General features: G+C 40.5%; 10 non-coding genes across 10 annotated transcripts; 6 read left to right on the top strand and 4 right to left on the bottom strand.

Annotated features, from left to right (window-relative positions):
* Positions 1-252: 252 nt before the first annotated feature.
* trnag-ucc (transfer RNA glycine (anticodon UCC)) lies at positions 253-324 on the top strand. Its single transcript has one exon. It is a non-coding gene; the product is annotated as a tRNA-Gly (tRNA).
* A 388-nt stretch (positions 325-712) lies between these two features.
* LOC130436101 (U5 spliceosomal RNA) lies at positions 713-827 on the top strand. The gene has a single exon (XR_008908941.1). It is a non-coding gene; the product is annotated as a U5 spliceosomal RNA (small nuclear RNA).
* Positions 828-1515: 688 nt separating this feature from the next.
* Positions 1516-1622, bottom strand: LOC130436126 (U6 spliceosomal RNA). The gene has a single exon (XR_008908964.1). It is a non-coding gene; the product is annotated as a U6 spliceosomal RNA (small nuclear RNA).
* Positions 1623-2002: 380 nt separating this feature from the next.
* On the top strand, positions 2003-2074 carry trnag-ucc (transfer RNA glycine (anticodon UCC)). Its single transcript has one exon. It is a non-coding gene; the product is annotated as a tRNA-Gly (tRNA).
* Positions 2075-2462: 388 nt separating this feature from the next.
* On the top strand, positions 2463-2577 carry LOC130436100 (U5 spliceosomal RNA). Its single transcript, XR_008908940.1, has one exon. It is a non-coding gene; the product is annotated as a U5 spliceosomal RNA (small nuclear RNA).
* Positions 2578-2833: 256 nt separating this feature from the next.
* trnad-guc (transfer RNA aspartic acid (anticodon GUC)) lies at positions 2834-2905 on the bottom strand. The gene has a single exon. It is a non-coding gene; the product is annotated as a tRNA-Asp (tRNA).
* Positions 2906-3270: 365 nt separating this feature from the next.
* Positions 3271-3377, bottom strand: LOC130436124 (U6 spliceosomal RNA). The gene has a single exon (XR_008908963.1). It is a non-coding gene; the product is annotated as a U6 spliceosomal RNA (small nuclear RNA).
* Positions 3378-4044: 667 nt separating this feature from the next.
* LOC130436190 (U6 spliceosomal RNA) lies at positions 4045-4151 on the top strand. The gene has a single exon (XR_008909024.1). It is a non-coding gene; the product is annotated as a U6 spliceosomal RNA (small nuclear RNA).
* Positions 4152-4618: 467 nt separating this feature from the next.
* trnag-ucc (transfer RNA glycine (anticodon UCC)) lies at positions 4619-4690 on the bottom strand. Its single transcript has one exon. It is a non-coding gene; the product is annotated as a tRNA-Gly (tRNA).
* A 380-nt stretch (positions 4691-5070) lies between these two features.
* Positions 5071-5177, top strand: LOC130436123 (U6 spliceosomal RNA). The gene has a single exon (XR_008908962.1). It is a non-coding gene; the product is annotated as a U6 spliceosomal RNA (small nuclear RNA).
* The last annotated feature ends 12662 nt before the right edge of the window (positions 5178-17839 follow it).

Raw genomic sequence — 17839 nt, 5'->3', positions numbered from 1 at the left:
CTGACCTCACTGTTGGATGGAATGGCAGACTGTGTATTCTAGTGGGAAGCTGAGATTTAAGGCTGCAGACAGGACGATTCTAATCACAAAGCCGACGTAAAAGGTGTGTGTAGACTCATCGGAGTCATGTGTACCAGGAGACTTGAGGTATCGCGTAAAATCGTACCTTCACACGCCTGTATATCTTTGTGTGGTCTCACAGCACTGTGTTCAGTAGATGTGGAAGTCCATCAAGCCAGCTCCTATTTGTGTGCGTTGGTGGTATAGTGGTGAGCATAGCTGCCTTCCAAGCAGTTGACCCGGGTTCCATTCCCGGCCAACGCATTCTGCGAAGTAGATAGAGCGAGGGCTGTGCAATGCGTCTCTTTAACGCTTTGAATGTGTAGTCATAGCCTGTCGAATTGCAACCGTGGAATCAAGGATTCTCGTGTATTTGAATGGGCGGCTTTGCTATTATTTGCGCTGCCTATGTCATTCAGTGTGCAGTGTAAAGTAAGAAGGGCTCTATCTTAAGGAAAAAACAAGGTCGCACGCCAGACTCCACCCCACGAAACAACGCCACCGTAGGCTTCTGTGAAGCACTGCACTCTTGTGCTGGCTTTCTTAAGCTCTTCCTAATTGCGATGTTCCGGGAAGCGTTCACTAGAGATCACCCTCTTTAAACATGATGGTGTTACGTGGTGAGTCCTCTGGTTCAACTGTTTGTGGATATAGCTCGAGTTTTCCTTCATCTACGCATAAATCTTTCGCCTTTTACTAAAGATTTCCGTGGAAGGAAACCTTTGCGAGTTTGTCGTATTTTGGGGTGCTTTGCTTACAGCAGAGCAGCATACGTTTGTAAACAATAGCAGAGGGCGTACGTTTGTACTGGAAATGCCAAACCGCTTCTCGTCCAAACCTGCCTACAACTTAGGTTGGTTAAAGAGAATCAAGAAAACCATCAATCCAAAATGTTTTTTCGAGTTGTATCCGACAACAAAGTGGAAGGGGTGGTCTCAAGAAACGGGTTCGAACAAGGGTGGCCGTTGTAATCTTGAGCTGTTTGAAATTGCCACTTGAGGTGGAACTCAAATCAAGCCACCCCGTCGGGGAATCGAACCCCGGTCTTCCGCGTGACAGGCGGAGATACTGTCCACTATACTAACGAGGAATTGACGTTTGATGCATAGCCCCAACATGGGACGGCAACTGGTACAAACGCCAAATTCGCTCCTGTTTGGCTATTCCTTTACAGAAAGAAAGAGGAAGGGTAGTGGTGACTGTAACCAACTGCTGATCAGTTCAATTGTTTTAGATCACCTCAAAACAAACAGAGCCAATCGAAAACGTTTCTCCTGCAAGTGGTTGAAGTTTTTAAAGATAGAAAGTTGTTTTTAGTGTTAGTATAAACTAGGCCAGTTTTAGTGTGATACAATTTGTTTTGCACTGAAGCTCTTTGTTGTGATCTTGTTGTTCCGATTGCTTCCATTGTTTACCTCATTTGTTAGTCGTTTTGGATAAAAGCGTCTGCTAAATGTAAATATGGAGCGCTTCACGGATTTGCGTGTCATCCTTTCGCAGGGGCCATGCTAATCTTCTCTGTATCGATCCAATTTTAGTATATGCGCTGCCTTAGCAAGCACGATCGCCAAGGCAGAACAATTTACCTATACGCCTCGTTTCACAGCAAGCTGCCAGCTGGCTGGTAAGTCCCAGACAGCCCACCATCCAGTGTGACACCACACGTGTCTTCAGGCTGGAGAAACAAACCCTGACCTCACTGTTGGATGGAATGGCAGACTGTGTATTCTAGTGGGAAGCTGAGATTTAAGGCTGCAGACAGGACGATTCTAATCACAAAGCCGACGTAAAAGGTGTGTGTAGACTCATCGGAGTCATGTGTACCAGGAGACTTGAGGTATCGCGTAAAATCGTACCTTCACACGCCTGTATATCTTTGTGTGGTCTCACAGCACTGTGTTCAGTAGATGTGGAAGTCCATCAAGCCAGCTCCTATTTGTGTGCGTTGGTGGTATAGTGGTGAGCATAGCTGCCTTCCAAGCAGTTGACCCGGGTTCCATTCCCGGCCAACGCATTCTGCGAAGTAGATAGAGCGAGGGCTGTGCAATGCGTCTCTTTAACGCTTTGAATGTGTAGTCATAGCCTGTCGAATTGCAACCGTGGAATCAAGGATTCTCGTGTATTTGAATGGGCGGCTTTGCTATTATTTGCGCTGCCTATGTCATTCAGTGTGCAGTGTAAAGTAAGAAGGGCTCTATCTTAAGGAAAAAACAAGGTCGCACGCCAGACTCCACCCCACGAAACAACGCCACCGTAGGCTTCTGTGAAGCACTGCACTCTTGTGCTGGCTTTCTTAAGCTCTTCCTAATTGCGATGTTCCGGGAAGCGTTCACTAGAGATCACCCTCTTTAAACATGATGGTGTTACGTGGTGAGTCCTCTGGTTCAACTGTTTGTGGATATAGCTCGAGTTTTCCTTCATCTACGCATAAATCTTTCGCCTTTTACTAAAGATTTCCGTGGAAGGAAACCTTTGCGAGTTTGTCGTATTTTGGGGTGCTTTGCTTACAGCAGAGCAGCATATGTTTGTAAACAATAGCAGAGGGCGTACGTTTGTACTGGAAATGCCAAACCGCTTCTCGTCCAAACCTGCCTACAACTTAGGTTGGTTAAAGAGAATCAAGAAAACCATCAATCCAAAATGTTTTTTCGAGTTGTATCCGACAACAAAGTGGAAGGGGTGGTCTCAAGAAACGGGTTCGAACAAGGGTGGCCGTTGTAATCTTGAGCTGTTTGAAATTGCCACTTGAGGTGGAACTGAAATCAAATCAAGCCTCCCCGTCGGGGAATCGAACCCCGGTCTTCCGCGTGACAGGCGGAGATACTGTCCACTATACTAACGAGGAATTGACGTTTGATGCATAGCCCCAACATGGGACGGCAACTGGTACAAACGCCAAATTCGCTCCTGTTTGGCTATTCCTTTACAGAAAGAAAGAGGAAGGGTAGTGGTGACTGTAACCAACTGCTGATCAGTTCAATTGTTTTAGATCACCTCAAAACAAACAGAGCCAATCGAAAACGTTTCTCCTGCAAGTGGTTGAAGTTTTTAAAGATAGAAAGTTGTTTTTAGTGTTAGTATAAACTAGGCCAGTTTTAGTGTGATACAATTTGTTTTGCACTGAAGCTCTTTGTTGTGATCTTGTTGTTCCGATTGCTTCCATTGTTTACCTCATTTGTTAGTCGTTTTGGATAAAAGCGTCTGCTAAATGTAAATATGGAGCGCTTCACGGATTTGCGTGTCATCCTTTCGCAGGGGCCATGCTAATCTTCTCTGTATCGATCCAATTTTAGTATATGCGCTGCCTTAGCAAGCACGATCGCCAAGGCAGAACAATTTACCTATACGCCTCGTTTCACAGCAAGCTGTCAGCTGGCTGGTAAGTCCCAGACAGCCCACCATCCAGTGTGACACCACACGTGTCTTCAGGCTGGAGAAACAAACCCTGACCTCACTGTTGGATGGAATGGCAGACTGTGTATTCTAGTGGGAAGCTGAGATTTAAGGCTGCAGACAGGACGATTCTAATCACAAAGCCGACGTAAAAGGTGTGTGTAGACTCATCGGAGTCATGTGTACCAGGAGACTTGAGGTATCGCGTAAAATCGTACCTTCACACGCCTGTATATCTTTGTGTGGTCTCACAGCACTGTGTTCAGTAGATGTGGAAGTCCATCAAGCCAGCTCCTATTTGTGTGGTTTGGTGGTATAGTGGTGAGCATAGCTGACCCGGGTTCGATTCCCGGCCAACGCATTCTGAGAAGTAGATAGAGCGAGGGCTGTGGAATGCGTCTCTTTAACTCTTTGAATGTGTAGTCATAGCCTGTCGAATTGCAACCGTGGAATCAAGGATTCTCGTGTAATTTAATGGGTGGCTTTGTTATTATTTGCGCTGCCTATGTCATTCCTTGTGCAGTATAAAGTAAGAAGGGAAAAAACAAGTTCGCACGAGGCGTATAGGTAAATTGTTATGCCATGGCGATCGTGCTTGCTAAGGCAGCGCATATACTAAAATTGAATCGATACAGAGAAGATTAGCATGGCCCCTGCGAAAGGATGACACGCAAATCCGTGAAGCGCTCCATATTTACATTTTGCAGACGCTTTTATCCAAAACGACTAACAAATGAGGAAAACAATGGAAGCAATCGGAACAACAAGATCACAACAAAGAGCTTCAGTGCAAAACAAATTGTATCACACTAAAACTGGCCTAGTTTATACTAACACTAAAAACAACTTTCTATCTTTAAAAACTTCAACCACTTGCAGGAGAAACGTTTTCGATTGGCTCTGTTTGTTTTGAGGTGATCTAAAACAATTGAACTGATCAGCAGTTGGTTACAGTCACCACTACCCTTCCTCTTTCTTTCTGTAAAGGAATAGCCTTCTTACTTTACACTGCACACTGAATGACATAGGCAGCGCAAATAATAACAAAGCCGCCCATTCAAATACACGAGAATCCTTCATTCCACGGTTGCAATTCGACAGGCTATGACTACACATTCAAAGCGTTAAAGAGACGCATTGCCCTCGCTCTATCTACTTCTCAGAATGCGTTGGCCGGGAATCGAACCCGGGTCAACTGCTTGGAAGGCAGCTATGCTCACCACTATACCACCAACGCACACAAATAGGAGCTGGCTTGGTGGACTTCCACATCTACTGAACACAGTGCTGTGAGACCACACAAAGATATACAGGCGTGTTAAGGTACGATTTTACGCGATACCTCCAGTCTCCTGGTACACATGACTCCGATGAGTCTACACACACCTTTTACGTCGGCTTTGTGATTAGAATCGTCCTGTCTGCAGCCTTAAATCTCAGCTTCCCACTAGAATACACAGTCTGCCATTCCATCCAACAGTGAGGTCAGGGTTTGTTTCTCCAGCCTGAAGATACGTGTGGTGTCACACTGGATGGTGGGCTGTCTGGGACTTACCAGCCAGCTGACAGCTTGCTTTGAAACGAGGCGTATAGGTAAATTGTTCTGCCTTGGCAATCGTGCTTGCTAAGGCAGCGCATATACTAAAATTGGATCGATACAGAGAAGATTAGCATGGCCCCTGCGAAAGGATGACACGCAAATCCGTGAAGCGCTCCATATTTACATTTAGCAGACGCTTTTATCCAAAACGACTAACAAATGAGCAAACTAACAAATATTTTCTCATGACCTCCTCTGAATGAAAGTAATAAAAGATGAGTTAAAGAACATAGAAGTCTGATGTTAAATAAAATAGATAATTCGAAATTAAATAAAATGATGTAAAATAGTCAGATTTTTAAGTTTTTTTAAAGAAGAACATACCCTTGTTTGTAGGGTGAGTCATTGCAGTCAGATATTCAAATGGAAATGAACTACCGGCTAATGTTGTGAGTTTCTTCCCTCGTTACTTGAGCACCCCCCTCCCATCCACAAAAGAAAGCTGATGTTTTCACACTAGATCTTTTAACAAGCAAAACATGGTGTGAAAACAGTCCGATGTGTGCTTTGTATATTAGAGAGAGAGAGTTTAAATTGTGTTATGCGTGTGTTTTTGTTCTTCTAAGAGCAGTTTTTGTTCTGCTGCCTGTTTCATGTCCTGTCTATATGACACCCCACACCATATGACAAAATGTTGGTTTCTTACAGCTAGACTAACAGCGGGTGTCTGTCTCAGAACAGCATGAAGCCTAGGAATGTTTTCCTAATCAAGATGTCCCAAAGAAAGTTTATAATTGTGTGTTTTTATGACTTGTTAATCAGATTATAGTTTTTTCTGTTTTCCGGGGCTTATCTGCTATGTTTCTAACCCTCACAGTCTAGCGCACTAACCTTGCTCATAACACAGTAGGACACTATGGGTCTGTCTTTCTTATCAAAACATGTACAAAACTAAGTTTATAATTCTGTGTTTTCTCTGACATGGTGATCAAAGGAGGGGTTTTTTCTGTAAGAGTTTAAAATAGTCAGCTTTTAAGTTTAAAAAAAGAAAAGAACATGCCTGTGTTTGTAGGGTGAGTCGTTGCAGTCAGATGTTCAAATGGAAATGAACTACCGGCTAATGTTGTGAGTTTATTTGTTCCCTCGTTACCTGAGCACCCCCCTCCCATCCATAAAAGCAAGACGATGTTTTCACACTAGATCTTTTAACAAGCAAAACATGGTGTGAAAACAGTCTGATGTGTGTTCTTTGTATGTTAGAGAGAGAGAGAGAGAGTTTAAATTGTGTTATGTGTGTGATGGTTCTTCTAAGAGCAGTTTAAAAAATCTTTATAAAAAGTTTTTGTTCTGCTGCCTGTTTCATGTCCTGTCTATATGACACCCCACACCATCTGACAAAATCTTGGTTTCTTACAGCTAGACAAACAGCGGGTGTCTGTCTCAGAACAGCCTGAAGCCTAGGAATGTTTTCCTTATCAAGATGTCCCAAAGAAAGTTTATAATTGTGTGTTTTTATGACTTGTTAATCAGATGATTGTTTTTACCTGGTACCTGGTTCTGGTTTCACTGACATGGTGATAAAAGATTTTTTTTTTTATGGCTCGTGGTGGTTATCTTCTATATTTCTAACCCCTACCAGTTTGGCAATGTGCCTTGACTCTTGACACAATGATATGTTTAAGGTTTCGACATTATCTACAAAACGTGTTTGAGACTTTGAGTTGTTTAGCAATTTGCCATGAACTATAACTTTTTAATTAACGGATATGCCCCGACATGTTTTATTCCTGTTCATGTAAGAATGGGTCACAATGTGATATGTTTTTAAGCGATAAATGTGCTCTGGCTAAGGTTTAGGGTCCATGGATTAATTCAAAGATTTTTTTTTTCTTCATCATGGTTAATATTCTACTGCCCCCTTGTGGCCGCCATGCATTTAGTGCAACGGTCGTGAAGGATTTAATCATTTAATTAGTTACGTAATTACATTTAATCATTTAATTAGTTTTGTCTTATATAGAGGTGAAGTCATAATATTGTGAGTGTTTTAATACATACATTTGATACCAAAGCTATGTGCTGATATTGAAGTGCTTGCAACAAAGGAATGTGAGTTTGTGGGGGAGAAAAGGCATCTTCGGCTGCAGTTGTTTAGGGGGTTGAGGGAGGTATTTGGAATGTTGATTCAGAAGTGTTTTACAGGAACGAGATAAGGCAGAAGTTGATGATTGGTGGAGGCAAGGGGGATCCCGCCCCCCGGCAGAAGAGAGTTTGGCGTGAAATAACAATAAATGCTGTGAATATGTGCTGTGGGTGTGGTTGTTCCTGGGAAGGACAGAGGAATGTTGTCCAGCAACCCAGCGCGCTGTATTTTTGTTAATCTGATTAATAAACCTCAGTTTGATTAGAAATCGCCTCTCTCCAATTTTTGGACATGCAGGACATTTATTTTTTAAAGTCCAACAGTCGTCAATTTGTTTTTACGATTAAAATTCCTAAAGTAAATTAGGGAGGTTCTTGTTTTTCATGCAAATAAACAAAGCACGTCAGGGGGCGGTAATCACAGCCTCCTTCATTCAACAGGCCTTCGCACACTTTTAGAATACATTGTAACATCGGTCCGATGAAGACGCTACTCTTCACGTGTTTTTAAACAATGGCTTCGAATCTAGTTGGTAAGTAAAGTTACATTTATTAAGGTAGCTTCATTGTTAAATATACTTATTTGTTTAACTTTAATGTTTAACGGGTTTTAATTAATCTCTGTGTACGATGCAGGATTTGTGGAAACAGCATTTGACCAAAATGATCTGCTTTGTGAGCATTATTTCACCTCGATTTACAATTATTTTCGAAATGGTGGATTTATAATTGGTTTATTTATATTTGGTTAATTTTTAAATTCTATATAGTAAATGCTGAATTGATTACTGCTGCAGCTCAAAGCAACACTGCTAATAGCAATTTGCAAGGTAGGCTATGTTTATTTTCAGAATAAAACCGTATTCTTTTTTACGTATGTACCTGTGGCGAGATTAAATATGTTGTATTTTTATTTCAATACAGTAAATGATGATGTGATTACTGATGCACCTCAAACAAGTGCTGCATACAACACTTTGCAAGGTAAACTTTATGTAACATCTCTTTTTCTGAAAAAGATATTGTCTAAAATCAGTTTTGAAAAAACATAAAAGCGTACTATATTGTTTTTATTTTCCTGGGGTGATAATGTAGCATTTGTGACACAACCCGGATTTGCTACTCCAACAACACCCTCAATTTCTTCGAGTCCGGTTAACAGGCTAAGTCGTAAACGCAGACGTTTGGCTATAAATTTGATACCAGCGGATACTCTAGCGCCGAAACAAAACGTTCCCCCACAAGCTAGTCAACCGGTTGGTAAGTGTGAATCTGTAGCTAATTTTTGTTTCTGATTTGTAAATATGTTCATTGTGTACTAATATGTTTCTATATTTTTGTACTGCGTCTAAACAGATTTCTACACGTTAGATGTAGTGAGGGGTGATGCTACTTTGACGTGAAGCAGTGTTTTCGCAGAGTTCTCGGAGGTTATCAAAAATGTACCTGAGGTCATTTTAACAAACAACACCGAAGTCGTAACTTCATCCGGGGTTCCAGCTACTGGAACTGTTCCGGTGAAATCATCTGTAAATTTACCATCCAACCAGTATCACTTTAACCATGAGTTGATGTTGGAAATAAGTGCAAATTGTCGCCAGCTACAAGAAAGCCTGAACTTCCACAGTGAACTCACGAGAAGAATGTATGGATGCGTTGACACTTTATTATCAAATTCAGCGGAGCAAGGTGCGTTAAACAGGCGACTGTTGGATCGTACAGACAATCTTCAAGGGACATTACAGCGGATTGTACAGAGCCATGAAAATGAACGTAGCCAAAGACAACTAAAGGTAAGATTATGGGCTAATATTAATCAAGCTATTTCACACATTGGTAATTTTTAATTAAGGTTTATATTAAAACTGTGTTCCTGAGCCGTTGTTGTTTGGAATTAACGTCTATTTAGTATTTTAAACTGCTTTTCTTGAGATACTTTTTTTGTTTGAATTAAGGCGTATTTAAACAGTGTTTCTTGAGATGCTTTTGGGTGTTTCATGTGTATTTTGTGTATTTGAGCTACTGTTTTATTTTTTAGGAGTTAGGAGGAATTTTAAATGCTTTTTTTGAGATTCTATTTTATTTTGCAGGAATTAAGGTGTATTTTAAATGCCTTTCTTGAGATACTGTTTTATTTTGCAGGAATTAAGGTGTATTTTAACTGTGTATTTGAGCTACTATTTGTTGGAGGATTTAATGTGTATTTTGTGTATTTTAAACTGTTTTTGATTAGCTATTTGCGTTTTTTGATTTATCACTTTCCAGAGAGCTTTTGCATTATAATGGGAAGGGGTATTCTTTTATGTATGTTTGATTATTTTAGTGTGTAATTAGTGGTGAATCTGTCTAACGGAAAATTATATTTTTTTTAGAAATGGCTGGTAAAAGAGTGCGGTCAGATGATGATTTAAATAGCTGTCAACAGATGCGTTCTGTAAGAGGTAGAAATTAGCATTTGTCTATAACTGAACAGTTACAAGAAATTATCGATCAAAAAATCAAAGTTTTTCGGGAGGACTATCGAAATGTTGATATGGTTTTACAAGGTCTGGTGCTCCCAGAGGCAAGAGATGAACCTTCTTCCTCTTACATATGTGAAATGCTTGAGGAAATTATTCAGATGCAAAATCTGGATTTTGAAAGACGATCTAATATATTACAAACCGGAGATGGCAAATTAATAATTCCGCAGAGCAGTTGCCAGATAACCCTCTGGATTTAAGTCAGAATGATTTAGACACGCTTAGGTGTACTAGGGGTAATGTAGCCGATTATACCATTGTCCCAAGACCATTTTTTAATGGTTTAGAGATTCACAGAAATATGAATTTAAGAGAAATCACATCCACAGATTTGGTCGCATACACTGTTTTTGTGCAAGACGCTTTGTCTGAAATCGTGTCGTTTTCCAGACAGTTGGAAGGTGAGGGATCATTTATCAATATCAGCCTCAGAGGCCCCAGTCCAAAATCGGATGTGAACGCTTTATTGTGCCCCGGTAATGACTATGACGAGAGGCATTTTGTAGATCAGTTTGAAGCTGTTGCACAAAGTAATGCTCAGGTGATGGCTGATGATAGTCTGCAATTACATGTAACCATAGCTAAAAGTCGGAATGGTGGGGGTAACCGTAGGAAGGTAACTGATATAGCCCATGATGAAGTGCTTAAGAGAAAAAGAATGCACTTAATCTCACCCATCAACATGTCTAACAAATTGTGTTTTGCTATTTGTTTAGCACATTTTCTCGACCCCATGGAAGAGCATGCTGTTTTAGAAAGCAGGGCTGATGATATACAGACTGCTGCAGGTCTCACATCTCAAAAATGTGTAGGGTTCAATTATGTTGCAAGGTTTGAGCAGGCAATAGGTCTAAATATAGTGGTGTTTCACAGGGCTAATGGTGGAAAGTTAGAGATGTACAAAACCCATGACGAGCCACATGATAAGACAGTGTTTCTATACCTGCATGACGGCCATTATCATATGATACAATATGTGCAGGCGTTTCTTGGCGCGCCTTATGTGTGCAGTTACTGTTACAAAGGTTTTACAAACAGACTGAGTCATAATTGTAAATATAATTGTTTTGTATGCAATGACATTCAGTGTTACAAACAGATTAAAAGGACAATACACTGTCCAGACTGTTTGTGATTCTGTAAATCAGCGTATTGTTTTAATGCACATAAAAGGGCTTATGATGATGGATCTGGTAGATCAGCTTGTGACACAACCAAATACTGTAGCAAATGCGGTAGGCGTTATCATGTTGCCACAAGCAAACCCCAGCCGCATAAATGTCAAGCAGACTGTTGTTTCTATTGTGGGGTGGATGTAAGCCATGAGGGCACACATGAGTGTGTTATACAACCTGTTCTGTTCAAAGAGATTAACGGCAAATACATATTTAATGACTTTGAAACACGCTGTGGTGCTGGTAAACACATTGCAAATTATGTCTGTGCCATGACATTTAGGGGCAAGGCGTTTGAGTGGGGTGGTGAGAGTTGTATCAAGCAGTTCATCCAACAGTTTAGACGTCCAAAATATAAAAACTACACATTTGTCGCACACAAAACCACAGAGAAGGGTTACTTTCCCCACTTCTTTAACCGGACAGAGAATCAATGCTATGAGGGTCCCTATCCCTCCAAACATTACTATGGCTACTCGACCATGTCAGACAGTGCCAGTGTTAAGTTTGATCAGTGGTATGACACACTCAAAGGAAAGATCTTTGTCTTCAAGAAGGAGATTGGCTTGTACTGCATGAATGATGTTGTTTTACTTCGTGAGGCTTGCATTACGTACAGGAAGGAGTTCATTGAATGTACACAGCTAGATCCATTCAGCTTTACAACTTTAGCATCCTGCTGTATGGGTGTCTTCAAATCACACTTTCTCTCCCCTAACACAATAGCCCTGATACATAATAATGCCTACATACACCAGCACAAGACATTCTCGAATGTTTTGATTGAGTGGCTTGAATATGTGAAAAAGTGATGTGGACATTCACCACGCATTGACTCAAGGTGAAATGAAGTTTGGAGGTTTCTATGTTGATGGCTTTTACGAACAATCTGGTTTAAAGTAAGCACTAGATTTCGGAGGTTGCTACTTTCATGGTCACGGGAGAGTTTCAGACCTGATAATATCAATCCAAAGTCCAAACTGCCTTTTGGAATACATTTGAAAATGTTTAATAATAGGCTTGAGGTTTTGAGGAAATCCTACAATCTTGATGTTGAGGACATGTGGGAGTGTCGTTGGCGCGAGCTTAAGAGAACTGATCCTGATGTAATTCACTTTATGTCCATTTACTCTGCACCTGAAAGATTGAAACCACGTGATGCATTGTTTGGAGGCCGTACAAATGCTTACAAGCTGTATCAAAAGCTGCAGCAGGAGAGAAGATTAGGTATGTTGATTTTACCAGTCTGTATCCATTTGTTCAGTCTCGAAGGCCCTACCCCATTGGCCATCCTGAAATAATCTTCAAGGATTTTCAAAATATTTAAAATTATTTTGGGTTAGTCAAAGCTAAGGTCCTTTCACGAGGAGGGTTACTCCATCCCGTGTTAGCCTACCGATGTCACGGAAAACTCATGTTTCCCCTTTGTCGCACCTGTTCAGAAGAGCTAAGCAAAGTTATGCCTTGCACGCACACTGATGAGGAAAAATCGATTTCATGGGTTAGTCTTGAATTGTTTACATTTAGGCATTTGGCAGACACTTTTATCCAAAGCGACTTACATTGCTTTATCCTGTACATATTATATAGGTATTTGCAATCCCCTGGGATCGAACCCACAACCTTGAGTTGTTTACACAATGCTCTTACCACTGAGCTACAGGAAAGCTGTTGAGATGAACCATGTAGTTTTGAAAAATTTTGAGGTATGGTATTTTCCACAAAAATCTGACAATCTGTTTGGCGGGTATGTGAAAACATTTTTGCGTTTTAAACAGCAGGCATCAGGTTACCCCTCACATGTTATCACTGAGGAGGACAAACAGGCCTACATCGACAACTAACACCAGAAAGTGGGAATTCAGCTGGATCCTCAAAAAATCTATCACAACCCCGCCCAACGTTCAATGAACAAATTATTGCTTAATTCGTTGTGGGGGAGGTTTTTGTGGGAGAGAATATACCTAATTGTAAGCTTTTGCAAAGTGCTTTGGATTTTTCTTAGTTTATCTTTGGTTGTCAGTATGAGGTGAAATATTTCATGTTTGTGTCTGATGAAGTTGCTTTGGTGCAGTACCGTCATGTAGAAGGGTCCGTTTACGAGACTCGCGATGTTATTGTTTTCATCGGGGCTTTTACTACAGCGCATGCTCGGCTGGAGCTGTACAACCTCATGGACAGGTTGGGTGATAGGCTACTGTACAGTGATATGGATAGTGTCATCTACGTGTCTAGAGATGGAGATTGGGATCCGTCTCTGGTACCTTATTTAGGTGATCTTACAAATGAACTTGATTCAGATGATTTTATTTTAGAAGTAGCTTCTGGAAGCTCGAAAACCTATGGCTATAGGACTTCTAAGGGAATGGTAACAATGAAAGCAAAGGGTATAACCCTTAATTCAGTGAATTCCAAAGTCATTACACTCACCTCCTTAATTGGTCTTGTTGACAGCTATGTGACATAATCTGACAGCAATCAACACCTCCTTGCTCACACAGACAGTATTGTCTGGAATAAAAAGAACTTTACACTGAGAAACAAATCAGTTCTTAAAAGGTTCTAGGTGGTTTATGACAAACGACAACTTCTCCCTGATTACACAACTCTTCCCTATGGGTACTAATAATGATTTTGGGTATCAGGGTGTGCAAGAGACAGAGGGTTTTGATTTCAGATTTCAACACCCGTTCTCCTGTGTAGTAAGTGGACCTTCCAACTCTGGGAAGACGTATTTTGTCAAAATGTTGCTACAAAATGCCAAGAGTCTGATTTCTGAAAATATTGAAAATATTGTGTATATATATGATTGTTGGCAACCTTTGTATGATGTTTTGTTGAAAATGTATGACATTACATTTATTGAAGGTATACATATAGGAGTCTAAATGATGATCGCTTGTTTACACCCAACAAAACAATTTTTTAAATTTTGGATGATGTTATGAAAGATGCTAGTGGTAATTCTGAAGTTGAAAGAGTGTTCACAAATTATGTTCACCACAAAAATCTGAGTGCATTGTATATAGTTCAAAACTTGTTCTGTCAGGGCAAGGCTAGTAGGACAATCAGCTTGAACACAAATTATCTGGTGTCGTTCAAGAACCCCCGAGACAATACCCAAATTAATGTGCTGGCCAGACAGATGTATCCCACAAACACAAAGTTTTTTATGGATTGTTATCAAGATGCTACACGCATTTCTTTTGGTTACCTCATGATTGACTTCAAAGCGAAAACACCAGAGCAATATCGTCTCAGAACAGATCTGCTCTCACAAAATCCTGTTGTCTACATTCAGAAAAGGCCACACTAACGTAATTAGAGATGTCTGCAAGACTTGTAAGAAACCTGGCTCTTTTAAAGTTGTTATTAAAAGCTACACCTAAACAAAGACGCGTTATTTTAGAGGATGCCACAGACGAGTTCATTTAAACATTCTGCGAAGTGGCTCTAAACGAAGAAGTGAAATCAAAATTGTTGCGGACAAACAGGTTGGATTTAGATTTTTAACACTGTCTAAACAAAGTAAAAGGGAATCCAGCACATTTACATTAACCATACCACAGGATGACCGCGTTGAAAAAGAAAACCCTACTGTAACAGATAGTGTGAGTGGTGATGATGCTATGGACAATGTTGTGGATGACATTTTAAAGAATGTTCCAAAGAGTGTGAAAAATGTAAGATGCATTTTAGATAAAATGTCCAAAACCAAAGAGACCACATCCTGGGGGGAAAGGTAGAACGATCCCTGGTTCACACATGTATGACTTACTTAAAGGCGTGACGGCACCACAAAAGATTGCTGATGAACGGAGACCACATGGTCGGTAAACTCATTTAAACACAGAACGTTACAGCCTGTAACCGGATAACCTGAGGGGGGTAGAAAAAGAATGTGTGTGAACACCCCTTCAACACAAGCAAATTATCCGGAAGTCTTGCATTTCAATCACCCCCTCTTAACCCCGCTCGTTGGATAAGTTTTTAAGCTCTGAGATTTTGCATGATTGTTGTTATTGTCGTTTACTTGTTATTATATGTATTATTCAATGTTTTGCATATGAATAAAGGCTCAGAAACATCACATTTCTGTTCTTTAGTATTTATTGAAAACATCAGGCATAAACATTTCACCTGTTTGTACAGACTGAATACAATTTAAAACACTTTCATTACATTGAGTATGTTTTAGTTTTTTAACAAAAGCGGACACAATTTTGTCATTTTTAATAAAATCATCACTATACAATCTCATGACATAATTATAATCAAACCCCTTAGCCATGTGGTAAAGAAAAAACACACAATGCTGTCCGCATGTGTCTGATGAATAATCTTGGACTTGTACGGTCGAATGCTGTATCTCCTTATTTTTAAAACTTTTTGATATTTTGTGGAAATCCTTGGTAAATGGCTAACCAGTGTTGTCCCGGCATTCCAGAAGGATGTGTGTTCAATATAACCATCAAGGGGAGTTTTTTTATTGATTTTTGGGTAGGTAGTCGTACGGTAGCACACCAAGAAAATTGATATTGCAGGAGATCTTATCCATCACTGCCGTAAGCTGTACAGTATTCATTTTGGTGTATTAATAGTAATCAACCAGTATCTGACGGCGATTTGAAACCGAAAGAACACTGTCAAATGTAGCATAAATTAGCAGATTTAATGTGCGGGGTAGAGGTTGTCTTAAACGTGCTTCCAGTCTAATATTACCACTCTTGATTAGTGATATGTGCTGAGCACATTCAGAATCAGGTGTTAGATTGAACATATAAATTGTATATCCAAAAAGGAATTCTTATCGATCAATAGATAGGGACTGATTTTTAAGATGCCTTCCAGAAACCAATGCTAACTGTTAAAATTCCCTCACTGCAGACCCGTTTTCATATTCAGGCTGTAGCGGTTTCGCAGGGTGTTGTTGCCCATCAACATAGATGGCTAAGAATCCTAAATCATAATTTTTAAAAGCGAAGGGGTTTTTATCATATGAACCTACATATGCATCATTATCAACCATGGCTAGTACAATAGATTTTGGTAGAGTTCCTAAGAATAGGTTTTCTTGAGTGCTAACCCTGGAACCAACTGGTATGGAATAAAATTTCAGGCATACTCTGTCTATGGGGTACTTGGCTGTGGTTGAGAGCAGGGCTTGTGCATGGCCCAACCTAACAGCTGGTGATACTGAAACTTTTTTCACAAATAGCGATGCTGAGAGGATGTTTAGTTTAAAGGCTACATTGTCACTCCTCATCAAGCAAAATTCGTCTTTACCTCTGCTCATCCTTATTTTAATGTCCACTCCATTAAGCATCAGTTTTTCTTGAAAGAAGATATCGCTATGTACCGGTGTAGGAAGCTGGACCACGTTGCTGGCGTTGGTAAAGGCAGCTCTATTTGTCAGACCATGATTACCCCCTGCAGGGTCAGGAGTATCCATATGCCCCGCCGTATCTTTGTAAAAGAGCCCCGCAGAGAATAGTGTTTCCAGGGCACCCTTGCCATAATTTGTGAGCAGTTCTATTATACAACGATAAGGATGTGTACTTGAACTCTGTGATATGAGACGATCCCCAAGCGACACATCAAATTGTGAAAATATTGTTGCTCCTGGATAGTTAATAAGATCCACGGGAGCTCCGTCTGCAATATCTGTGCCATCAGGATTTGTGATTTTGAGGCATAAAAACAACATTGTGTTGTTCAGATCCACATAGTCCTCACCAGTTCCAGCAATAAAAAATTCCAAAGGGTTTGAGTCCGATATAGCAGATAAAGGGGGTACTTCAATGTATGTATTTTTTTCATAGCTGTTTGAGTCAGCGGTACTGTAAACAGGTCCAATTCGGTTTTTAAACACTCTTCTGACATGCTGTGTAGTAATGCCATGATCTAAAATATTGTTTTAACAGAATTCTTTTCTCCTTTTGCAGCAGCACCCCTTGTTGTAGCCTTGCGCTTACGTTTGACAACTGATGTTTTCTTAGGCTGTTGTTTTCTTTTCTTCTGCGTCTGACCACTCCTCCGGGTCCCTGGCGGTCTAGTCATTCTTATGCGAGTCATTACCATCAACCCCGAACCATCTTGACAGTTGTTGTGGTTATTAAAAGAGTGTGATAACGTATTGCTAACAACATCGCTTAGTATGTTTTTTGCTGCTGATTTGAGATGCGGCTTTGCTATGTTAAATCCACGTCTTAGCAGGGTGTAGGATCTTGCCCGGATCAAAGGTGACCATTTGTCGTCGTAAAATACTAACCGGTGCCAGCAAGTCTGATCCAACTGCTCTCTTTTAAGCATCCATCATTTGGTCAGGATAGTTTATAACACCTCCCTTGGACTTCAAAGAAGTCCCAACAGGGAAGATGGGGTGCTTCTCCAAAGATGGACCATTTGCTCTAAAAGGAATGTGGCCTAGGTTTCATCTCCTCTGGAAATTGTCTGTCTTTTCTCCTTATCCACAAAAGAATGTTCTAAATGGATATACCTCTATATCTCCACATTGTATGTTTGTCCCCATGTTATTCGGCCTCGCCTTTAACCTCAAAAGCATGTGTGTTTAGTTGTATTCTGTTTATATTTTCATTCTTGTACAAACTTCATGTCAATCTACTTATAACACTGGCATGTTTTATATCTAAATGTTTCTATTTTCATTCCTTGAAAAATGATGTACAGCACAGTAAGGTGTTTCCTACCATACTCATTTTATGTTATTCTAAGAGTTTTACAGCACCAAACTCCTAAGTGATCCTAAATGCAAATGAGCTAATAAGCGGAACAAAGAAACTTGATCTCGCCCCAAAAATCAGCTCATCACATTGGATCACTCACTTTAGAGGGGCGTGGAACCCCCCAGGCTTTAAAACACCCGTGAACATAGCAAACGATGCTCAGCTCTTCCGTGTGTTCGCGCCTCCTGAGACCTGTCTCTCTCTTCGGAGACAGTTTTTCCTTTCGGCAGAATTACTTCGGCTAACTTCGTCAGCCAATCC

Source organism: Triplophysa dalaica, chromosome 14 (genome assembly GCF_015846415.1).
Source record: "Triplophysa dalaica isolate WHDGS20190420 chromosome 14, ASM1584641v1, whole genome shotgun sequence".
Lineage (NCBI taxonomy): Eukaryota > Metazoa > Chordata > Actinopteri > Cypriniformes > Nemacheilidae > Triplophysa > Triplophysa dalaica.
Note: the sequence above shows the minus strand (reverse complement) of the source record. Positions and strands in the feature narration are given on the sequence as shown.